Raw genomic sequence first — 9174 nt, 5'->3', positions numbered from 1 at the left:
TGTTAATTTAATTTTAAGCTCTTCGTTTTTTTACAGGGAAATTAGTGTTTGGTTGACAACTTTTTAAAACACACCTCTGCATTTAATTACTTCTCGAATTAAAAATCGTATCATTCTAATTTAGTTAGTAAAAAGAAAATAAGAAATGTAGTTGTCTGGGTGGTGTAGTTGGTTATCACGCAAATCTAACTCATTAGTGGTCCAAGTGCAAACCTAGGTTCAAACATGTTATTTTGCTTTCCACCTGTGTTTTTACCAGGAGATGTTTTGAAATTTTATTGGTAAGTATTTTCCTTTCTTAATTATACTTTGATAGATATTAGTGTATGTTTCGTACATCAGTTTACACATTAGAAATGAGAATAAAAATCATAGTTAGTGTTTGGTTGACAACTTTATAAAACACAAGTATGGATTTGATTACCCCTGTCATTAAAAATCATATTCCCTAATTATAAACGGTAACATTTCGATTAGATTTCTAATAAGAAAGTAGAAAATGTAGCTTGTCTGGATGGTGTAGTTTGTTATCACACTAGTCTCATAGACTGGAGGTCCCCAATTCAAACCTGGGCTCAGACATGTAAATTTTCTTATAAGCTCTTCTTTTTTTTTTTTTTACCTGGAAATTAGTGTTTGGTTGACGACTTATTAAACATAACTATGGATTTAATTACTTCTCGAATTAAAAATCTCATTCCATCATTAAAAATCGTATAATTCTAATTTAGTAAGTAAAAGAAAATAAAAAATGTAGTTTTCTGGGTGGTGTTGTTGGTTATCACGCAAATCTAACACATTAGTGGTCCCTAGTGCAAACCTGGGCTCAAACATGTTATTTTGCTTTCCACCTGTGTTTTTACCAGGAGATGTTTTGAAATTATATTGGTAAGTATTTTCGTTTCTTAATTATACTTTGATAGATTTTAGTGTATGTTTCGTACATCAGTTTACTCATTAGAAATGAGAATAAAAATCAAAGTTAGTGTTTGGTTGAAAACTTTATAAAACACAAGTATGGATTTGATTATCCCTGCAATTAAAAATCATATTCCCTAATTATAAACCGTAACATTTCGATTAGATTTCTAATAAGAAAGTAGAAAATGTAGCTTGTCTGGGTGTTGTAGTTGTTATCACACTAGTCTCATAGACTGGAGGTCCCAATTCAAACTTGGGCTCAGACATGTAAATTTGCTTCTAAGCTCTTCTTTTTTTTTTTTTTTTTTTTTACCTGGAAATTAGTGTTTGGTTGACGACTTATTAAAACATAACTATGGATTTAAGTACTTCTCGAATTAAAAATCTCATTCCATCATTAAAAATCGTATAATTATAATTTAGTAAGTAAAAGAAAATAAAAAAGGTAGTTTTATGGGTGGTGTTGTTGGTTATCACGCAAATCTAACACATTAGTGGTCCCTAGTGCAAACCTGGCTCAAGCATGTTATTTTGCTTTCCACCTGTGTTTTACCAGGAGATGTTTTGAAATTATATTGGTAAGTATTTTCCTTTCTTAATTATACTTTGATAGATTTTAGTGTATGTTTCGTACATGAGTTTACACATTAGAAATGAGAATAAAAATCATAGTTAGTGCTTGGTGACAACTTTATAAAACACAAGTATGGATTTGATTACCCTACAATTAAAAATCATATTCTCTAATTATAAACGGTAACATTTCGATTAGATTTCTAATAAGAACGTAGAAAATGTAGCTTGTCTGTGTGGTGTAGTTGGTTATCACACTAGTCTCATAATTGGAGGTCCCCAATTCCAACTTGGGCTCAGACATGTAAATTTGTTTCTAAACTCTTCGTTTTTTTACAAGGAAATTAGTGTTTAGTTGACAGTTAATAAAAAAAATGTTGTTGTAAATTTGCTTCTAAGCTCTTCGTTTTTTACAAGGAAATTTGTGTTTAGTTGACAACTTTTTAAAACACACCTCTGGATTCAATTACTTCTCGAATTAAAAATCTCATTCCATCATTAAAAAAAAATAAAAAATGTAGTTGTCTGGGTGGTGTTGTTGGTTATCACGCAAATCTAACACAGTAGTGGTCCCTAGTGCAAACCTGGGCTCGAACATGTTATTTTGCTTTCCACCTATGTTTTACCAGGAGATGTTTTGAAATTATATTGGTAAGTATTTTCCTTTCTTAATTATACTTTGATAGATTTTAGTGTATGTTTCGTACATGAGTTTACACATTAGAAATGAGAATAAAAATCATAGTTAGTGTTTGGTTGACAACTTTATAAAACACAAGTATGGATTTGATTAACCCAACAATTAAAAATCATATTCCCTAATTATAAACGGTAACATTTCGATTAGATTCTAATAAGAAAGTAGAAAATGTAGCTTGTTTGGGTGTTGTAGTTGGTTATCACACTAGTCTCATAGATTGGAGTCCCCAATTCAAACCTGGCTTAGACATGTAAATTTTCTTATAAGTTCTTCTTTTTTTTTTTTTTTTTACCTGGAAATTAGTGTTTGTGTTGACGACTTATTAAAACATAACTATGGATTTAATTACTTCTCGAATTAAAAATTTATTTCCATCATTAAAAATCGTATAATTATAATTTAGTAAGTAAAAAGAAAATAAAAAATGTAGTTTTATGGGTGGTGTTGTTGGTTATCACGCAAATCTGACACATTAGTGGTCCCTAGTGCAAACCTGGGCTCAAACATGTTATTTTGCTTTCCACCCATGTTTTTACCAGGAGATGTTTTGAAATTATATTGGTAAGTATTTTCCTTTCTTAATTATACTTTGATAGATTTTAGTGTATGTTTCGTACATCAGTTTACACATTAGAAATGAGAATAAAATCATAGTTAGTGTTTGTGTTGACAACTTTATAAAACACAAGTATGGATTTGATTACCCTACAATTAAAAATCATATTCCCTAATTATAACGGTAACATTTCGATTAGATTTCTAATAAGAGAGTAAAAAAATGTTGCTTGTCTGTGTGGTGTAGGTGGTTATCACACTAGTCTCATAGACTGGAGGTCCCCAATTCAAACTCGGGCTTAGACATCTAATTTGCTTCTAAGCTTTTTTTTTTTTTTTTTTTTTTTTTACTAGGAAATTAGTGTTTGGTTGACAACTTATTAAAACATAACTATGGATTTAATTACTTCTCGAATTAAATATCTCATTCCATCATTAAAAATCGTATCATTCTAATTTAGTAAGTAAAAAGAAAATAAAAAATGTAGTTTTCTGGGTGGTGTTGTTGGTTATCACGCAAATCTAACACATTAGTGGTCCTAGTGCAAACCTGGGCTCAAACATGTTATTTTGCTTTCCACCTGTGTTTTTACCAGGAGATGTTTTGAAATTATATTGGTAAGTATTTTCCTTCTTAATTATACTTTGATAGATTTTAGTGTATGTTTCGTACATCAGTTTACACATTAGAAATGAGAATAAAAATCATAGTTAGTGTTTGGTTGACAACTTTATAAAACACAAGTATGGATTTGATTATCCCTGCAATTAAAAATCATATTCCCTAATTATAAACCGTAACATTTCGATTAGATTTCTAATAAGAAAGTAGAAAATGTAGCTTGTCTGGGGTGTTGTAGTTGGTTATCACACTAGTCTCATAGACTGGAGGTCCCCAATTCAAACTTGGGCTCAGACATGTAAATTTGCTTCTAAGCTCTTCTTTTTTTTTTTTTTTTTTTTACCTGGAAATTAGTGTTTGGTTGACGACTTATTAAAACATAACTATGGATTTAAGTACTTCTCGAATTAAAAATCTCATTCCATCATTAAAAATCGTATTAATTATAATTTAGTAAGTAAAAAGAAAATAAAAAGGTAGTTTTATGGGTGGTGTTGTTGGTTATCACGCAAATCCAACACATTAGTGGTCCCTAGTGCAAACCTGGGCTCAAACATGTTATTTTGCTTTCCACCCATGTTTTTACCAGGAGATGTTTTGAAATTATATTGGTAAGTATTTTCCTTTCTTAATTATACTTTGATAGATTTTAGTGTATGTTTCGTACATCAGTTTACACATTAGAAATGAGAATAAAAATCATAGTTAGTGTTTGGTTGACAACTTTATAAAACACAAGTATGGATTTGATTACCCTACAATTAAAAATCATATTCCCTAATTATAAACAGTAACATTTCGATTAGATTTCTAATAAGAAAGTAAAAAATGTTGCTTGTCTGTGTGGTGTAGGTGGTTATCACACTAGTCTCATAGACTGGAGATCCCCAATTCAAACTTGGGCTTAGACATCTAAATTTGCTTCTAAGCTTTTTTTTTTTTTTTTTTTTTTTTTTTTTTTACTAGGAAATTAGTGTTTGGTTGACAACTTATTAAAAACATAACTATGGATTTATTACTTCTCGAATTAAATATCTCATTCCATCATTAAAAATCGTATCATTCTAATTTAGTTAGTAAAAAGAAAATAAAAAATGTTAGTTGTCTGGGGTGGTGTTGTTGGTTATCACGCAAATCTAACACATTAGTGGTCCCTAGTGCAAACCTGGGATCAAACATGTTATTTTGCTTTCCACCTGTGTTTTTACCAGGAGGTGTTTTGAAATTATATTGGTAAGTATTTTCCTTTCTTAATTATACTTTGATAGATTTTTGTGTATGTTTCGTACATCAGTTTACACATTAGAAATGAGAATAAAAATCATAGTTAGTGTTTGGTTGACAACTTTATAAAACAAAAGTATGGATTTGATTTCCCCTATTATTAAAAATCACATTCCCTATTTATAAACGGTAACATTCCGATTAGATTTGTAATAAGAAAGTAGAAAGTGTAACTTGTCTGGGTGGTGTAGTTGGTTATCATGCTTGTCTCACACACTAGAGGTCCCCAGTTCAAACCCGGGCTTAGACATGTTTATTTACTTTTAAGCTCTTCATTTTTTACAAGGAAATTAGTGATTGGTTGACAACTTTTTAAAACACACCTCTGGATTTAGTTACTTCTCGAATTAAAAATCGTATCATTCTAATTTAGTTAGTAAAAAGAAAAAAAAAATGTAGTTGTCTGGGTGGTGCAGTTGGTTATCACGCAAATCTAACACATTAGTGGTCCCTAGTGCAAACCTGGGCTCAAGCATGTTATTTTGCTTTCCACCTGTGTTTTTACCAGGAGATGTTTGAAATTATATTGGTAAGTATTTTCCTTTCTTAATTATACTTTGATAGATTTTAGTGTATGTTTCGTACATGAGTTTACACATTAGAAATGAGAATAAAAATCATAGTTAGTGCTTGGTTGACAACTTTATAAAACACAAGTATGGATTTGATTACCCCTACAATTAAAAATCATATTCTCTAATTATAAACGGTAACATTTCGATTAGATTTCTAATAAGAACGTAGAAAATGTAGCTTGTCTGTGTGGTGTAGTTGGTTATCACACTAGTCTCATAGATTGGAGGTCCCCAATTCCAACTTGGGCTCAGACATGTAAATTTGTTTCTAAACTCTTCGTTTTTTTACAAGGAAATTAGTGTTTAGTTGACAGTTAATAAAAAAAATGTTGTTGTAAATTTGCTTCTAAGCTCTTCGTTTTTTTACAAGGAAATTTGTGTTTAGTTGACAACTTTTTAAAACACACCTCTGGATTCAATTACTTCTCGAATTAAAAATCTCATTCCATCATTAAAAAAAATAAAAAATGTAGTTGTCTGGGGTGGTGTTGTTGGTTATCACGCAATCTAACACAGTAGTGGTCCCTAGTGCAAACCTGGGCTCGAACATGTTATTTTGCTTTCCACCTATGTTTTTACCAGGAGATGTTTTGAAATTATATTGGTAAGTATTTTCCTTTCTTAATTATACTTTGATAGATTTTAGTGTATGTTTCGTACATGAGTTTACACATTAGAAATGAGAATAAAAATCATAGTTAGTGTTTGGTTGACAACTTTATAAAACACAAGTATGGATTTGATTAACCCAACAATTAAAAATCATATTCCCTAATTATAAACGGTAACATTTCGATTAGATTTCTAATAAGAAAGTAGAAAATGTAGCTTGTTTGGGTGTTGTAGTTGGTTATCACACTAGTCTCATAGATTGGAGGTCCCCAATTCAAACCTGGGCTTAGACATGTAAATTTTCTTATAAGTTCTTCTTTTTTTTTTTTTTTTTTTGGAAATTAGTGTTTGGTTGACGACTTATTAAAACATAACTATGGATTTAATTACTTCTCGAATTAAAAATTTATTTCCATCATTAAAATCGGTATAATTATAATTTAGTAAGTAAAAAGAAAATAAAAATGTAGTTTTATGGGTGGTGTTGTTGGTTATCACGCAAATCTGACACATTAGTGGTCCCTAGTGCAAACCTGGGGCTCAAACATGTTATTTTGCTTTCCACCCATGTTTTTACCAGGAGATGTTTTGAAATTATATTGGTAAGTATTTTCCTTTCTTAATTATACTTTGATAGATTTTAGTGTATGTTTCGTACATCAGTTTACACATTAGAAATGAGAATAAAATCATAAGTTAGTGTTTGGTTGACAACTTTATAAAACACAAGTATGGATTTGATTACCCCTACAATTAAAAATCATATTCCCTAATTATAACGGTAACATTTCGATTAGATTTCTAATAAGAGAGTAAAAATGTTGCTTGTCTGTGTGGTGTAGGTGGTTATCACACTAGTCTCATAGACTGGAGGTCCCAATTCAAACTCGGGCTTAGACATCTAAATTTGCTTCTAAGCTTTTTTTTTTTTTTTTTTTTACTAGGAAATTAGTGTTTGGTTGACAACTTATTAAAACATAACTATGGATTTAATTACTTCTCGAATTAAATATCTCATTCCATCATTAAAAATCGTATCATTCTAATTTAGTTAGTAAAAAGAAAATAAAAAATGTAGTTGTCTGGGTGGTGTTGTTGGTTATCACGCAAATCTAACACATTAGTGGTCCCTAGTGCAAACCTGGGATCAAACATGTTATTTTGCTTTCCACCTGTGTTTTTACCAGGAGGTGTTTTGAATTATATTGGTAAGTATTTTCCTTTCTTAATTATACTTTGATAGATTTTTGTGTATGTTTCGTACATCAGTTTACACATTAGAAATGAGAATAAAAATCATAGTTAGTGTTGGGTTGACAACTTTATAAAACAAAAGTATGGATTTGATTACCCTATTATTAAAATCACATTCCTATTTATAAACGGTAACATTCCGATTAGATTTGTAATAAGAAAGTAGAAAGTGTAACTTGTCTGGGTGGTGTAGTTGGTTATCATGCTTGTCTCACACACTAGAGGTCCCCAGTTCAAACCCGGGCTTAGACATGTTTATTTACTTTTAAGCTCTTCATTTTTTACAAGGAAATTAGTGATTGGTTGACAACTTTTTAAAACACACCTCTGGATTTAGTTACTTCTCGAATTAAAAATCGTATCATTCTAATTTAGTTAGTAAAAAAAAAAAAAGGTAGTTGTCTGGGTGGTGCAGTTGGTTATCACGCAAATCTAACACATTAGTGGTCCCTAGTGCAAACCTGGGCTCAAGCATGTTATTTTGCTTTCCACCTGTGTTTTTACCAGGAGATGTTTTGAAATTATATTGGTAAGTATTTTCCTTTCTTAATTATACTTTGATAGATTTTAGTGTATGTTTCGTACATGAGTTTACACATTAGAAATGAGAATAAAAATCATAGTTAGTGCTTGGTTGACAACTTTATAAAACACAAGTATGGATTTGATTACCCTACAATTAAAAATCATATTCTCTAATTATAAACGGTAACATTTCGATTAGATTTCTAATAAGAACGTAGAAAATGTAGCTTGTCTGTGTGGTGTAGTTGGTTATCACACTAGTCTCATAGATTGGAGGTCCCCAATTCAACCTGGGCTCAGACATGTAAATTTGTTTCTAAACTCTTCGTTTTTTTACAAGGAAATTAGTGTTTAGTTGACAGTTAATAAAAAAATTTGTTGTAATTTGCTTCTAAGCTCTTCGTTTTTTACAAGGAAATTTGTGTTTAGTTGAAACTTTTTAAAACACACCTCTGGATTCAATTACTTCTCGAATTAAAAATCTCATTCCATCATTAAAAAAATAAAAATGTAGTTGTCTGGGTGGTGTTGTTGGTTATCACGCAAATCTAACACATTAGTGGTCCCTAGTGCAAACCTGGGCTCAAACATGTTATTTTTGCTTTCCACCTATGTTTTTTACCAGGAGATGTTTTGAAATTATATTGGTAAGTATTTTCCTTTCTTAATTATACTTTGATAGATTTTAGTGTATGTTTCGTACATGAGTTTACACATTAGAAATGAGAATAAAAATCATAGTTAGTGTTTGGTTGACAACTTTATAAAACACAAGTATGGATTTGATTAACCCTACAATTAAAAATCATATTCCCTAATTATAAACGGTAACATTTCGATTAGATTTCTAATAAGAAAGTAGAAAATGTAGCTTGTCTGGGTGTTGTAGTTGGTTATCACACTAGTCTCATAGATGGAGGTCCCAAATTCAAACCTGGGCTCAGACATGTAAATGTTCTTATAAGTTCTCTTTTTTTTTTTTTTTTTTTACTGGAAATTAGTGTTTGGTTGACGACTTATTAAAACATAACTATGGATTTAATTACTTTCGAATTTAAAATTATTTCCATCATTAAAAATCGTATAATTTAATTTAGTAAGTAAAAAGAAAAATAAAAAATGTAGTTTTATGGGTGGTGTTGTTGGTTATCACGCAAATCTAACACATTAGTGGTCCCAAGTGCAAACCTGGGCTCAAACATGTTATTTTGCTTTCCACCTGTTTTTTACCAGGAGATGTTTTGAAATTATATTGGTAAGTATTTTCCTTTCTTAATTATACTTTGATAGATTTTAGTGTATGTTTCGTACATCAGTTTACACATTAGAAATGAGAATAAAAATCATAGTTAGTGTTTGGTTGACAACTTTATAAAACACAAGTATGGATTTGATTACCCTACAATTAAAAATCATATTCCCTAATTATAAACGGTAACATTTCGATTAGATTTCTAATAAGAAGTAAAAAATGTTGCTTGTCTGTGTGGTGTAGTGGTTATCACCTAGTCTCATAGACTGGAGGTCCCCAATTCAAACTCGGGCTTAGACAT

General features: G+C 30.4%; 2 non-coding genes across 2 annotated transcripts; both read left to right on the top strand.

The window, feature by feature from the left end:
- The first annotated feature begins 4831 nt into the window (after window positions 1-4831).
- TRNAV-CAC lies at window positions 4832-4905 on the top strand. Its single transcript has one exon. It is a non-coding gene; the product is annotated as a tRNA-Val (tRNA).
- A 2369-nt stretch (window positions 4906-7274) lies between these two features.
- TRNAV-CAC lies at window positions 7275-7348 on the top strand. Its single transcript has one exon. It is a non-coding gene; the product is annotated as a tRNA-Val (tRNA).
- Window positions 7349-9174: the final 1826 nt, after the last annotated feature.

This window comes from Ipomoea nil, unplaced genomic scaffold, assembly GCF_001879475.1.
Source record: "Ipomoea nil cultivar Tokyo-kokei standard unplaced genomic scaffold, Asagao_1.1 scaffold3376, whole genome shotgun sequence".
Taxonomy (NCBI): domain Eukaryota; kingdom Viridiplantae; phylum Streptophyta; class Magnoliopsida; order Solanales; family Convolvulaceae; genus Ipomoea; species Ipomoea nil.
This window is presented reverse-complemented; position numbering and strand designations above follow the sequence as displayed.